This window comes from Ursus arctos, unplaced genomic scaffold (genome assembly GCF_023065955.2).
Source record: "Ursus arctos isolate Adak ecotype North America unplaced genomic scaffold, UrsArc2.0 scaffold_11, whole genome shotgun sequence".
In the NCBI taxonomy this organism is placed as follows: Eukaryota; Metazoa; Chordata; class Mammalia; order Carnivora; family Ursidae; genus Ursus; species Ursus arctos.
Genome location: NW_026622775.1, coordinates 54,517,516 through 54,534,544, shown reverse-complemented (window position 1 = coordinate 54,534,544; position 17,029 = coordinate 54,517,516).

The following is a 17,029-nucleotide window of genomic DNA, read 5'->3' as shown; positions in this document are numbered from 1 at the left end:
GTTACTTAAATATAATAGAAATCTGTGGTTAGTTTAAATTTTTTTCTTAAGTTAGAAGAAAATTTGTGTAACCAATTGAACTGTGGAACTTTCTCTCAAGTTGCTATTATTTTTTATAATCTTTGTGTTATGTGTTTTGTATTTTATTCAGCATAGGAGGCTTAACGTAAAGACTGTTGAGTCTGAATTTTTTTTGATTGATGAAGGTTCATTATTCATCATTTGTTCTTTCAATGTGAACTTCAGGAGAGGACAAACTCTTCACTTCTATGCTGTGGAACAGTTTTGGCATGATTGCATTCAAATGGAAGCCAAATTTGTAATAGTTTTTTTTTTTTTGTAATAGTTTTTTTTAAGGCATCAAATTTGTTTTATAGAGCCTATGAAATTCTCATCTCATAGAGCCTGAGAAAAAATATTCAATAATTTTAAAATTTGGTCATTTTTTTTAGATATTTTGCTTCTTTAGATTGTATTTAAAATCTCTACTAATAGGAATAATACAAAATATTATCAATAGGAAAATAGCTAATAAGTATTTATTTAACATTTTTTAAAAAGATTTTATTTATATATTTGGCAAAGAGGGAGTGTGCGTGTGCGCACAAGCAGGGGGAGCAAAGGGAGAGGGAGAAGCAGGCTCTCCGCTGAGCAGGGAGCCTGATGTGGGACTGGATCCCAGGATCCTGGGATCGTGACCTGAGCCAAAGGTAGATGCTTAACTGACTGAGCCACCCAGGTGCTCCTTTGTTTAACATTTCTATAGAAAAATAAATTACAGAAAAATATATTTTAATCATCTTTAAATTCTTAGTAATTTGGAGGTGCCCGGGTGGCTCAGATGGTTAAGCGTCTGCCTTTGGCTCAGGTCATGATCTCAGGGGACTGGAATGGAGCCCTGCGTTGGCCTCCCTGCTCAGCTGGGAGTCTGCTTCTCTCTCCCATTCCTGCTCATGTTCTCCCTCTCTCTCTCAAGTAAATAAATAAAATCTTTAAAAAAATTCTTAACACTTTGTATTGTCTTAATATGACAATTTGTACACAATTGTAATCTTTAGAAAAATCGCTACTCTATTTTTATCTCTAATAACACTAGTTTCCTTTCTCTACAGGATGCAGAAAATATGTATATTAATTATAATTATATTAATTACCTTGAACTTCTGGAACTTTGTACTACATGATTTGATTCAACATTTAGGACATAATGCTGATGTCACTATTCATACAGAATTTTCCAGTTGTCTGTCACCAGAATGGGAGATATTTCTTACAGAATGTTAACCATATTTCCTAATTGTCTTAGAAAGGGGAATATACCTCATCAAACAGACTTTTTAAACATTTTTATCATTCATGCTTTTTAGAAGAAAACCAATATTGGGCTGCCTTTGGGAATAGTCAGATGTTGTTAGAATTTGTGGACACTGTGCCTCAAGTTGCTATGTTCACAAATGGTTTTTTGAAATAGTAAGTTAGGTTAAATAGCTCAGAAGAAATGAGTGCTATAATATGGGAAAAATTAACTAGAGAACCAAGAGCATAAGTTTTCATTTGAAAATTCTGAGTATAAGAAGACTCTGAAGAAGCATTCTAACATAGACAAGGAGGGCAAGATATTTTTATATGGTTTTAGCAACAGAGGTTAGTTGAAGTGCTTGTGGATTAAGCTTTTGTATGAGCAATTTTTGCGAGATGGGGAGGAAACCTATGCACAAAGTTCAGGCAATGAGAAGAAACAACTCAGAGAGGCCAAGAACATGTGAAGATCACCGTGGGAAATTCTCAATCAGTGTCTTGTAAATAAATGTGTATATACACATACACACACTCAAATACTCACGTATGTACTCCTAAGTATTATATAGGTATATTTTTACGCATATATTTTTTGTGTGTGTAATACAAAGCAATTATGCTACTACTAAGACCAGTAATTTCTTAATGGCTGTCTTATTAGAAATAAATGCATTAAAATTTTTTTTTCTATTCGAATAACCTCAACAATGAACAGTACAAGCCAAAGGAGTGAAAGTCTGTTTCACTTGAACTGATTTTTTCTGTAGTTGAATGATCATGCACATTATTTTCCACCTCGTATTTAATTTCATTAGAGGTTTGTAATGTATTTTTATTTGAACCAGAATATTTACTTGTGTGTTTTGTTTTTTAGAATGAGAAACATGCCTTGACTGCCTACATATAATAGATTATTTCCAGAAGTCACAGGAATTAGAAATATTTCTGTATGGTTATTGGAAACTAAACTTGGGGGACATGCGGAAAAGTAATAACATGTTTATTTGGAAACTAAAGTTCAGCATCTAGGAAATACACTCTTAATGATTTGTTCCTTCTGGAAGATAAACATTTCCTTTCACAACATCCGTATTCTTACTGATTATATAGACTTACATCTTTGGGATATGTTCTCCATCAAGATGCAAGGAAGAGCCTTGCTAAATTTATTGATTACGAAACCCTAGTCATTTTCTAAAACAAAACAAAACAAAACAAAACAGAAAAAAAACCCCAAACCCCAACTTTGTATAAAATATACTGTAAAATTGAAGACAACTACTGTGATAATTTTAAGATCTCAAACTTTAAGTTTTAAAATATATGAAGGACCACTGAGAAATTTTATTCTGAGAAGAAAAGAATTTTTCAGTATTTTGGAGAGGAAAGATATCTATAAAAAGATATCTAAGATATCTATAGATATCTATACCTATAAAGATACCTATAAAGGAAAGATATCTATAAAGCTAATAAATGGAAGCTAAGCAATTGATTCTTTGGTAATCTCTCATGAAGAATATGACCTAAGTCAATGGTTATTTTACCCTTTCGGTTTCTTGAAATACACCATCTGACATTGTTTTCCCTTCAACAGATCATTCTTTTTGGAAGAGTAGATATGACGTGATGATGTAATCAGGGTCAGATGACTCTGGAGTCAATATGCTTACAAGCAAGATATTTTATTTCTCCTGTATCTAGCAACTTATTAGACATCTCCATATTAATTTCTAATAGGCACTGCAAACTTAACATGGCTTAGACAGATCCTTAACCCAATTCCACTCCATTGGAGTGTTTCCCCCTGTCAGTTAATGACATCTCTATTCTTACAGTTGGTTAGGACAAAAACTTGGGATGTGTCCTTGACTTCACTCTTTTCCTCATACCCCATGACATCCACCAGTCACCCTGTCAGTATGTGCCAACTTCTCACCACCTCCATCACTACGACATTAATTTAAGACTATCATCTCTTCCATGGACAAATGCAGTAGGCTAGCATACATTAACCTACTTATATTTCTCCTTCTGTTCTTGATCTCATAAGATTTGCTTTCTACACAGAAATCAGAGTGATCTTTTAGAAATATAAATATGATGTCATGTTACCACGCTACTCAAAACTCTGTGGAAGTGTGTTAATCAATCTTAGAATAAAATTCCTATAAACCCTACATAATACGTGGACACTAAACAAATGTTTTTAAATGAATGAATGACGTTAAGTGACTTGTCTAATTAACATTGTAAGTTTTAGGAGAGGCTAAGTTTTTTGAGACTGTGATACCCTACCGAAGACAGAGCAAGATGCCTTAGGTCTGTATAGGCACCTCCGGCTCTTATTTATCTTGCTGAACTTTTCTATTTCTTGCTCTTTTCCAACTTTCCCCAAATACAGACATTGTAGTGATAATATTTTTTAGTAGTGGTAGTAGTTCATAATTACCAGCCTGTGAGAAGATAGCAATTGAACATCAGATAAATACACAGTATTTGTCTCATTTGTGGCCACTGAAAAATGTCTGACCTGACAGCACTATAGATTTTACAGACTAATTATTCAGAGACTTGCAAATTAGGCATGGCCTACGCAGACTTGTTAGTAAGTATACAGATCAGGAGGAGAAACAGTTGTTAATATTAAAATGGCACTTAGAACCTAGTGAGATACAGTGCATTCTCATTTTCCATTAGACATATTCCAACTGTTCCTTCACTTCCTAGGCATTTCTTTGATATTTTTTTCTTTAATTTTTTGAAAGATTAAAATTTTTAAATTAATATTATTAATGGGGAAAAAAGAAACTCCTTTTTCTAGGGTTAAATATCACCTAGGTTTTGAATATTGTCTCTTGTAATCACTAGGCTTTTTAAAAAAATTTTATTGTAGGTACATCAAACCTTGTCTGTGGCCAGAAGGAGCTGACAGCAGAAGTGTCCATTGCTCTGTTTCACGCTCTGTGATACTAAAACTCTATAAAAATAGTTACATGATGCACAAGACTGTAAAAGCCTCAATATATGCACGAAAAATCATAACACACAGGTGAGATTCCTTCAAAAATTAATATTTAATTTTACTTTTCAAGATTGTGATAGTGCTTATGAGTAGTAGCGAAGGTGTAACCTCATCATCAAACAGAAAATAAGTGTTTGTTACATGTTTGCTTAATAAACATTGAGATATGTATATTGATCATATTTTTATGAAAGCATGTAGGGTCTTTTCAAAACAAGTTAAGATGTTTTTTTTTCACTCTTGTGGTGATCTTGTCACCTCTTTCTTCCCTGACCAAAGAGTAAATATGTATTTTATTCTGGACTCAGCTGATCATCACTGCTGTGGAAATTTCATAGGCCAATTTCAAGGCATAGGTGGGAATATCACACAGGAGATTTAGCTTTTATAAAAGCTCTTAGGAAAAGGGTTACTGGTGGCGATGATTATAGTGGTGATCAAGATATCTAGCAATCTACTCTGTTGCTTAGAATCCATGTTTTCTGTTAAGAAGACAAATAATAATGGTGATATTACTATCAATAGCAGTTAACTTTTATTGATTCTTTATTATGTGCTAATACCAGGTACAGTATTCACATTATCATTAATCTTTACAGCCATTTGGCACATTAGATATTCTTGTTATCCTACTTTACAGATGCCTAAGAGTGAAACAGCTAATTGATGGGCAGAGTTGGGATACAAACCCAAGGTTTTGTTTGTTTCTGCTGGTATACAGATCATATCTCCACTCAGCCCTAGTCTTCCACAAAGAAACAGGTATGACAATATGAAGCGCTATCACCTTCCTTGTATTGCTGCTTTGAGATTGTAAATAAATACATAGTAGACATACCTCCAAAGGGTGACCATCCTTCACCATTTAAAAAAATGAAAGTAATAGATACGGTGAATGCTGAGGCTCTATTTATTTTGAAAAATCTTCACTCAGGCAAAATGACTAGTTATACTGCTTAGAAAAATAAATTATATGCTTATTAAATTTTTTCTTAAAGTGACTGAAAAAAACAAATCTATCATATAGGGAAACTATGGATAAGATACTTTAAGATACTATTATTGCATATCTGAATTTTTACTTTGTCTATCTGTAGGTTGATATTTTTTAAATTCATGTTTTTCTAGGACTTGAGGAATCACCAACACTAAATGCAGCCGCAGATCTTTGCAGAATGTACTGCCCTTAGTGTGATTTTCCTTCAATACTTACCTCTGTTTCAAAGAGCTTGGAGTAAAATTATTACTTCTATTTGGGACAGAACACTTACACCATTTCTAAAAATGGTAGGTCAACCATATGGAAATTCACAAACATTTTGAATTCAATAAGGCAAAAGTTTAAAGGCATAATACTTTGTTTTTCCAGATACTGCTTTTTTAAAATATGCATCTTAAAAATTGCTACCAGCAAACAATGCATGTTTCTAGGAAAAAACAGTTCCATCATATATAAAAGCACTCAATAAGAGGAAGTACTTCAACCACATATAAAATGATACATATTCCTAATAATTCCAGATTATTTCTATAATTTCTTTGAAGAAACAGTTATACTATTGATATATATTTACATTAAAGTAATAATTTACATAAATTGTGTGTTTATACTTTATTAGTTAAAACGGAGAAAAAGGAATGTAAAAGTCATTTGTCTCTATTGTGAAACTTAACAATCTTAGCTTCCGTGTTTGGCATAGTGCTTCCCAGTTTAATATTACTTTCCTATAGTTTATTGAAATCTCATTTTGGATTGACACCTTAGCTCGAGAAAAAGGATATATTTTGGAGCAGACTTTAAGAGAACATGAAATGGGAGAGCGAGGTGGTTGTCTCATGGAGTCGAGGAACGAATCTCGCGGACAAAGGAGAGTGAGTAAAGCGATAGAGTTTTATTAAGTGAAGGTAATAGAGAAAGTTCTCAGAAGTGAGAGGGTTGCCACTGAGGGCTTTTAGGGTTGGCCTTTTATAGAAGGCTAACCAGGGAACTTAAATCCTTTTAACATCTGTATTGATAGCACCATTGAATAAGGACTAGTGATAACACCTTCAATGGCTTACTTCCATTTTAAGGCCCAGTAATTCTTTGTTGGTCACAAGTAGCCGTTATAACAAGACCCCACCTCTGACACCTAGGACAGGATGGTCTGGTTTGGTCCCTTATCTCTGGTTTCAGTACACCTCCACATTTTTGGGACTTTTGGGAGCCTGATCCCAAAGCCCCCTACCTATCCCTCCCTATCTAGCCCCACCTGTCCCTTACTCACAGATGATATAATATGTTTTATAATAACTTAAGTCTGCTAAGAGAATTATTCCCGTTGCCTTAGTACAGTATAAGATAAAAGGATACTAAGTTTAACATGAAGCAAAAGCAATGCCTTTGTGAAATATTGAGAAACCCACATAATATAATAAATTAAAGCACAGTTGTGTAGTTGTAAAACTACGTTGTTGATTTTATTATCTAGTTGCTGTCAGCACAACGTCACTGTGCATACAGATGACATTCCATTGTATACTAAAGAAATCCCATCTGATACATACTTGTGTTTTTGACTGTTCCTTTTTCTCTTTATCCTCACCAACACTTGTTGTTTCTTGTCTTTCTGATGCTAGTCATGCTGACTGGTATGAGGTGATATCTTATTGTGGTTTTGATCTGCATTTCCTTGATGATTAGTGATGCTGAGCATCTTTTCATGTGTCTGTTGGCCTGTATATCTTCTGTATATCTGTATATCTTCTTTGGATAAATGTCCCTTCAGTTTCACTTCCCATTTTTAAAGCAGATTTGTTTCTTTGGTGTTGAGTAGACTAAGTTCTTTATATATTTTGGGTATTAACCGCTTATCTGATATATCATTTCCAAACATCTTCTCCCATTTATCAGGTTGCCTTTTTGTTTTATTTTTAACAGTTAAAGAAATGTGAATTTTTCATCTGAAAACAATTAGAGGCTAGACATAATTGGAATGTGAATTTCACTGGCCTGTCTGACTTAACTGATAATATTTTATGGAAAAATATTGCTTATTATTATGAAATTTAATGTAGTAGAGGAATGTTTTAAATAACTGTATAATTAAGTCTTTTATTCATTTTTTGGTGAGTGGGTCAGAATTGTATTTGACAAATAATTACAATGGGCTATTCATCACTTAACTACAATTGGATAGGAAGCTTTCTTCACAGGTATTTCTGTGGAAAATCTGTATTTTCACAAGGGATAAATGGTTCTATTGAAGGTCTAGTAACTATTAGATGATGTCAGCTATTTGAGAAAAAGGAAAAAGGAGGTTAAATTGAAGGAAACTATTGGAGCTACCCCTAGAATACTAGACAGATGTTACCATTCATTGTGTTACCTTTCCTAAATCAGATGTTTTGCATACATAATTTGCTGTTGATCATTTTAGAAAAGGTGTTGTTTCTATGAAAACTGAAGAGGAGTGTCAGGTTGGAGTATTATCTGAAGGAAGAGGATGGACAGTTCAAGAGTTCTGCTCCGCTTCACCCAGCATGACCTTCAGCATTATATTGATTCCGGACTCCTTCACCTACCATATTGGAGCCATGGGCTGCCTTCTTACTGACCCATCAGGTTTTGTTTTCTGAGTGAGAGAAAAATACAGCAACACCAGTAACTAAGTTCAAAGATACTTTACTGTCTTATAACATTAGTTCCAACATGAAAAATATGCCAGGACCTATTCTATTTTAAGCATCCAAATGAGATATAGACATAACTTATGAAATAATTTATATACTCATAAAACATCAAACATGGTGACTATCACTCAAAATTTAATTATAATTTGAATATATTTTCTTCTTCCACGCAGGGCTAAATTTAGGATTGAATGACAATTTGATGCAGGAATATCAGAAGCTGTGGAATGCAGTCTTAACCTTTTCAGGGGATGATAACTTTGGAAGACCCATGCCCTTGAGGACAACATCCAGACCATTTCTTACACAGGAAGACCCATGTCACCCAGAAGTGCTGACAACATTTTCAAGTTGATCTCATTCAGGACAGAAAAAGATTAGCAGTATAACCCTTGTACAGAAAATAGATCTTGCCCTTCAAAGTTTTGTCTTTTTGCAGCATTGGTCCTGCTGCTTAGCTGCCATACCTAGTGCACCTTCTTTGCCTTTCTCTTATTTTATTTGTTTGTTTATTTAAGTGAGAACATGAGAAAGGGAGCTAACATTTATTAAGCACTTATTCTGTTAGGTATTGTGCTTTGCCCTTCACATGATATTTGAATTTGTTTTTCAAAACAGCCCTACTCATATTAGTGTCATTCTCATTTTACAGATAAGATCTTGGGAAGTTGTTTTAATCACATAGCAAATTCATGGTAGAGAGAAGATTTGGATTCATTTCTGTTTGTCTCCATAGCCAAGCAGAGAAGATACCTTGTGGTGATATCTTTAGTGTATTTTCTACAAAAAGTAAAAGTTTTGCTCAAGTATATTTGCAGAAACGAGCTTGTATTTAAGTAGATCTCGGGAAATTGTGATTGACAGATTAGACCAGTCTGTTTATATAGAAAAACTTTATTTGGGATTTAATGAAATATATGAAGGTTCTTTAAGTTTCAACTATTCAGAGATACAGAATCAACTTTATTACTATTTCATTTTATTAATACTGATGATTAAATTTATAATTTTTATAAACTTTACAACTTGCTTCTTTTGGTCTATGGAAAAAATAGGTATATTTCTTACTGTGGTTCAGAATAAATACTTGTTTTTTCCAGATTGCATAGTGATCTTTTCACATTTCTCAAATGTGTTCAACTGCAGTTGAAAGGAAAATTCTACATTACTTCACTCAATATATTTTTACATTGTGATTTAATAGGTGGAGTATAAATTTTATTTAAACATTAAACATTTAAACATTGATTTGCCAGAATTCTATCAAAATATTATTTATTTTGCAATAAATACTGAAAATGTTTAGCTTTGTTCGTTTAGAAACACTTGCATCACAATGGTAAATTCTTTAGAATTCTGTGTTCAAATATTAAGTGTATTCCTAAATACTACCAGAATCAAATCAAGAAAATCATAAATCAGGACTCATTCCCCTGAAAACTGAGATTATAGAAGATTATTCTGGAGATATTTTGTCAGAACTACTTTTTCTTTTTTCTTTTTTAAAGATTTTATTTATTTATTTGATAGAGAGAGAGACAGCCAGAGAGAGAGAGGGAACACAAGCAGGGGGAGTGGGAGAGGAAGAAGCAGGCTCCCAGTGGAGCAGGGAGCCCGATGCAGAACTCGATCCCAGGACCCTGGGATCACGCCCTGGGCCAAAGGCAGACACTTAATGACTTTGCCACATAGGTGCCCCAGAACTACTTTTTCTAAGAAAGCACTTATAGAAAAACTTCGCCTTGTTTGTGGTATTTATTATCTGTGTCTTTGGGTATAATTAGCTGGATTTATTGTTGTATATATTGTACATGTATGATTAAAATTCATACTGGGAGATAAATTTTAATGAGAATTTCAGTGAATTTTACTTTGTACATAATTGATTATTATGATTTTTAAAACATTAAAAAATTTCTTCAGACAACGCTCCTTCATCCCTCACATGTTGAGATATCTCTTTTACCTTTATTTTCTATAATGGGCATGATTTGTTAAGGGTATAATCAAAGGGGGTGAGTGGCTGAGGTGCCGTGGTAGCCAAGGCATAGAATTTAAAGGCCAGCTGTGAAATGAATCATCAGTGTGGATCTTGAAATCATCAGGAACAATGAGAGAAAAAAATAATTAAGGGACAGACATTTTTATGTCTTCGGTGAGAGAAAGGGAATAGCAAGGAGGATAACTCAGCAAGGAAGGGTAGTTGGAATTGACACTGAAGTAAGGCTGCATGAGGGATATTAATGCTGAAGTGCATCCACATTTTATCTGAAATTCAAATGTGTCCTACATTTTTATTTGCCAAATCTATTGGTCTTATGTCAGAAGCATGTATTTCCATGGAGTGGAAAGGGAAAAAGAGGTCGTGAAAGAGCAAAGAGGACCAAGGAGTGTATTCAGTTGCCTCTGGAAACAATAGTAAGGGATGAAGAAAATGAAGAAAAATTAGGCAGACTTGAAGAAGAAGCAAAGGAAGCAGAAACATCCTCAGGAGAGTCAGGTTTTAGTCAGGAACAGTTGGGGAAAAGGAATATTCAGAGTTTATAGATATAGGGAATTACTGATGAGAGTCCCTAAGGTCTAGAAGATACAGGGAAAGGGTTTAGTGAGGTTACAGAAGTAGATTCATAGGAACATTAGAGTCTGGTAATAATGGATAGTGACCTTGTAAATATAGATGTTGGGTGAAGAATGAGATAAACAGAGGAGTCTGGCTTGATGAAACCAGGTGGTTTAGGTAGTCCAAATATTAACCATCATTCTAGGGATGGGTCTTTAAGGCAGTTAATGGTGATGAGACAAGGAATGCTAAAATGTGTATGGTGGGGAAAGTGTGAACATTAGTGGTCTCAGAAGAAGATTGGTGCCTTTGGAAGCAAAGGCAATTCTACCAATTGCATAAATGGCAGATATGACAAATCACTGTAAAAATAACAAATTATTCTGCAAACATTATATGTTTAAAAAAAAATGAAAGTCAATCCCTAGATGACACTTGCAACAAAATAAGTTTTAAGTTAGTAGAAATCTAAATGTAAAAGACAACAGTTGCACTTGTGGAAGAAAATATAGGAAAATATTTTAATGATCTCAGGGTAGAGGTATTTAGAGCATTCAGATGCTATATAAAACTTACATCATTAAGAAACATGTGATACACTTCACAATATTAAAATTAAATACTGTAAGACAAAAATTGTGGAGATGTTTAAAATGTATGTAACCAGCACAGAATTTGTATAAAGGATTTAGTAAAGAATTCCTAAAATTCTTAAGAAAATGATGAATGAGACAGAAGAAAAAGAGCAAAGAATAGAGGCAGTTAACTAATAGAAGAGTAAGTGTGGTAATAGCCAATAAAACTGTGAAAAGATGTTTAACTTCACTGTAAATCAAGGAAATGAAGATTTAATTAGGATTAAAGCCACAATTGACCGTTACTCAACACCCTACATTTTGGTAAAATTTATAAGACTGAGCGATGCCAAAGATGTGTGGCAATGGAAACAACCTAGGGAAGCAATGGAAACATTGTTTAAACATTGACCTGGAAATAGAAATTGGTAAAACCTAGTGAAATTCAAGATGTGCATTCTCTACAAACTGCAGTTTAACTAGAGAAGCTCTTGCACATTTGCATAAGGAAACATTGCATTTATGATCATTGTAGCATTGCAGTAAGCTAAATATCCAGCAGTAAGATGATGAGAAGTCAATTTTGGGAAATTAATATAATGCAACACTTCACAGTAAAAAGAAATAACTGCACACAAACACACACATATCAACACGTATGAATCTCAAAGCATATTGTTAATGCAACACAGAAAGTTAGAGAATGATATACCTGTCATGACGTCATTTATGTGCAGTCTGTTTAGGGATGGTATGTAAATATGCCGGGGAATGATGGATACAAGGTAGCAGTTACTTTTGGGAGAGAGAAGAAAGGGCTTCTTAGAGGTAACTAGGAGGCTTAAAATGTATCCTCAATGCTTTATTTTTTTAAAATGAAGATCTGAAGCAAACCTAGAAAACCATTAACATTTGACTAAGTAAGTGGTCATTCTTTTGGTCACATAGTGTCATGGTTTTAAATTTTTATTTTTATTTTTTTGCTATAGTATCAGCAAGCCTTGAATTCATATTGTTGTGGAAAAATAAGAATCAGACCGAGAGAGACCAAGTGACACTCGGAGATGTAGGAGAACTCTGATTTATTTTACACAGACCTGGATGAGCTCGTGCTCCAAATTCTGGGCCCCGGGCAACGGGGTTACAGGGCTTTTATAGGGGACTTCAGGAGTCAGGCTCCAAGGGCTCTGCTGACTGCTGGTAGGTGGGTTTGAACTGGGGAAGTGGGGGCTGCTTCAGGCGGGAACAGTAGTGCAGGGAGCCTGTGGCGGGAAGCCTGTTTACAGAAGCAGAAACGGCTGGTTATCTCTTGCTCCCAGTAGGGCTTCTGGTTATCTCTAGCTTATTGTTAGTAACTTTCCATCTTCTGGGGCCTCCTGGCCTGGGCCTGCTCTGCTCAATTTTCCTCTTCAATATCTCCAAAATTTTTGCTATAAATTCCCCAAATTGTACCTTGACTCTGGTCTCTAAACTCTTGATTCTAATTGGATGTCTCAGACATCCCAAACTCTGTGGACATGCCAACTCCTGATCTCAGGGGACCTGGTCTTCCCTCAGTGTTTTCTACCTCCACCTTCTCTTTTCTTCCAGTTTCTCCAGCCAGAATTCTTGGAATCATCCTTGACTTTTTACAATCTACCATCGTCTCTTGATTATCACAGTAGCCCCTTACTGGTCTCTTACTTCTGCCTTTGCCTCCTTCACTATGCTCTCAACACAGCAGCCAGAGTGGTGTTATGAGGGGAAAATCAGATTATTTCTCTCCTTTGCTCAAAGCCTTCCAAGGAGTTTCAACTCGCTCGGATTAAAAGGACTGTTGGGATCTACTGCTCTCTATCCTCTAAAAACTACTCCCTCACTTTTTTTTTTTTTAAGATTTTATTTATTTGTCAGAGAGAGCGCGCACAAGTAGGGGAAGCAGCAGGCAGAGGGAGAAGCAGGCTCCCTGCTGAGCAAGGAGCCTTATGCGGTACTCCATCCCTCTCTCTTACGTCTTTGACCTCATTTCCTACTGATCTCTCCCAAGGTCTCTGGCTCTGTCCATGCTGGCCTCCTTTCTGTTTTTACCCACAATCCCCCCCCCCCCCCCCGCCCTGCCAGCTTCTTAAGATATAATTGACATAAAACATTGTGTAAGTTTTAGGTATAAAACATGATGTAGTGATACATGTATATATCTCAAAATGATCACTATAATAAGGTTAGTTAACACATCCATCACCTTACATAATTGCCTTTTGTGGTAAGAACATTTAAGACCTATTCTTTTGGGTGCCTGGGTGGCTCAGTTGGTTGAGTGGCTGCCTTCGGCTTAGGTCATGATCCTGGTAGTCCTGGGATCGAGTCCCACATTGGGGTCCCTGCTCAATGGGGAGTCTGCTTCTCCCTCTGACCTTCCCCCCTCTCGTGCTCTCTCTCTCTCCCCCCTACATTCTCTCTTTCTCAAATAAAGAAAATCTTAAAAAAAAAGACCTACTCTTTTAGCAACTTTCAAGTATATAATTCAGTATTGTTAACTGTAGTTAGCATGACAGATATTAGATCTCCAGAACTTACTTATATTAAAACTGGAAGTTTGTATCTTTTGACCAACATCGTTCCATTTTCTCCATCCCTTAGCCCCTGGCAACCACCAAACTACTCTGTTTCTATAAGCTTGCTTTTTATTTGTTCGTTTTGGGTTTTTGTTTTTTGTTTTGTTTTGTTTTTTGGTCTATCCTTGTCTGGCTTATTTCACTCAGCATAATACCCTCAAGGTCTAACCATGTTGTCACAAATGGCAGGATTTCCTTCTTTCCTTATGACTGAGCAATATTTTACTGTGTATGTTCACCATATTTTCTTTATTCATTCATCTATTGATGGACACCTAAGTTGTTTCCATGTCTTGGCCATTGTGTTTCTTGAAAACAACAGTTGTTCTCCTACCTCTCAACCTTTCTTCTTGCTGTTCCATTTGTTCAAAATGTTGACTCAAACAACCTTTAACCTAGTGCTCAAATACTTTTTCAGCAAGGCTCTTCCTGACTATCTTGCTTGGAATCACACCATCTCTGCCTCCCAGAATTCACTATCCTGTCTCCCTGCTTTATTTTTCTCCTTCATGCTTTTCTAATCATCTGGCATAGTATATATTTGTCTTTATATTTCTTTGTTTTCTGTAAACTTCTGTTAGTATATAAATTCATAGAGATGGTTTTTTGAATATTTTAAGTCTGTGTTATTCACTGACATAGTCTTGGAATCTGGAAGAGTACCTGGCACATAGCAGGCATTCAATGAATAGCTTGGAATGAATGAATAGTATGTTCATAGGTATCATTTATTCTCTAATCTTTTCTTCATGTTTGAAATATTTTACAATCTACACATACCCCACAAATAAACAAGCTAAAACAATCCAGAAGGGTCTTTCAATTTCAGAAATACCATGTTTTATCAGTGAGGCTATATATTCTTTGACATTATTTGGTATTTAGTTCAATCTCACGTACAAATAAATTCTTAATATGTAGTTTTTATCACCATAGAGACAATTTTCAGATATTCCTGCCCCCTTCTTGACTATTTCTTCAATAAATATATTATTTTTTAAAACCTGTTTTGTTTATTCATAGTTAAAAAATTGAGGATGGAGGCCCATTAAATAAGTTCATGGCTAGAATTTTTAAAGTAGAACCTAAAAAAAAAAAAATATGCAGGCATATGTATGCCTTTTTTTTCCCCCCAGTAATGACCCAGCTATTTTATCTCTTTTTAAGAAGAAAGAATGTGATGAACTCACACACTGGCATTCTTTTAGACCCCTCAGTGATGATTTTGAAAGGACTAGGTGCAACAGTGATGGTAAATATAACTAATATCTAGCAAACATTTTCGACATTCTTATTTAATAAAGAATTGTATCATATGTATAAGAAAAAAAAGACTCATCTGAGATGAATGAAGTTTAATTTATACTCTCTTTTTCTCTCTCTGACACCATACAAATCCCCAACCTTTTGCAGCAGAACTGGGAAGAAGCTGGTTTCTATAGTATGAAAAATGAGATTTTAGTTGATCTATTGGGCTAAAAAGCTGTTTTGTCTAGACAGGATCTTTAACTTTTTATTTTTCTTAGGTTGCTACAACAAACTTACATGTTATTATTAAAGTTTCTTTAGTTCTTTGTTCTTCTTGGTTAAGAATTCTTGTTGTGTTATCTTGTAAGACCCAATGCCTTCATTAATCATGTTATATTGTTATTGTTTCCCAAATAACTAACTATATTAGCTATTTGCTCTAAAATATTGTTTAGTAATTGTATTTATTAAGTGAAATAAGGTTTAAATGTTCAAATAACCTAATAATTATTTTGGCAGTATGCTATCATGGGCAAGTATGGTTTTGTAATCTTGTTCTCTTCTTGGATTTCAAACTGTTACAGGAAAATCAGTGTAGGAAAAATTAAAAATCAGTTGCTATTGGGTTTCTTATAGCTTGGGAAGTGGCAGCCAGATTGGTATTGCAGATCTCTGACACACTCATTCAACATCTATCCTATGAATTGAGACCTACTATGTGCACAGCTTTGTGTCAGGTTCTGGGAATGCAACAGGGAACATGAAAGATATTTATGCTCTTGTAGTGTTCACAGTCTAGCAAAGCAGATATTAGACAAACCGTTACAGAGATACTTCTTTAAAATTATGAATACTACAATTAGGTGCAAAGGGTAGGTGAAGGATTGGGGAATTTTCAAGCCAAATCTGAAAGATGATGGTAATTAGCTGGGTATGTCGTACTGGGGGCAAGGAGGGGAATGCAATCAGTAGAGGGACGCCATGACAGGAAGTGGCCAATGAGCTCAGGGTACAGAGAGTGATGTGAGATGAGTCTGGATCATGCAAACTTCTGTAGGCCTTAATGAAGATTTTGAATAATCAAAGAGCAACAGGAAGACATTGAAATGTTCAGGCCACATGAGACACATGATCAGGTTAACATTTTAAAAGATTTGCTTTGGCATCAGTATAGAAAAAGGATACATCCCTTTTAGTTGTATGTACTCCAAAGTCTACTCTATGATATCACCTGGAATTTGATTAAATTGCTTTAGCCAGTTATTTCTGACTTAATTCTGGGGTAGTTTTCAGAAACTCCATTTCCAAATCCAATGCTCTTACAGAGTATTCATGTGTTTTGTTCCTGAGCTTGTGCTATTGCCATCAACAATGCCAAAGAGCTGGTGTTTTTTCTAGTGGTTCTGATGGCCTGGAAGAAAAGAAGGGCATAAGCTCACCATCAACTTATTCTATAAGATATACCCATACGGCCTAGTAGATTGTAAGAAAGTGAAAATGCAAATACGAGATGCTGATTTAGATCTCTCCAAGATATTTAAATATGGCTCAAATAATTTGAGTTTCTATATCTCCATCTCTAACATGTTTATAATTAGATTAATGTGAGTTGTAAGGGTATCTGTCAACGTCTTTTTCATTAATGAGATTCATAAATAGCATTGTCAGGCATATTTCAATAATTTATTTCCTACATCTAAATCCAAAGATGCCAAAGAAAGAGGAGAAATACAGAAATTACATCATTTTTAACACATCTTTGGAAACTCTTTGGTAGGAGGTAACAGATCAGTTAGGATTTTAAGAGAAATATCTCTGCCACCTCTAGAAAATTCTTCTGTGTAGAAGGAAAGAAAATACCAGGTACATTCTTGACTAGCAGGACTTAGGCATGTGGGGGTCCTAATGTTGTGGAAGAATAAGAATCAGACCGAGAGACACCAAGTGACACTCAGACAAGTAGGAGAACTCGGATTTATTTCACGCCAGCGGACCCAGATGAGCTCCTGCTCCAAATTCTTGGCCCTGGGCAACAGGGTTACAGAGCTTTTATAGG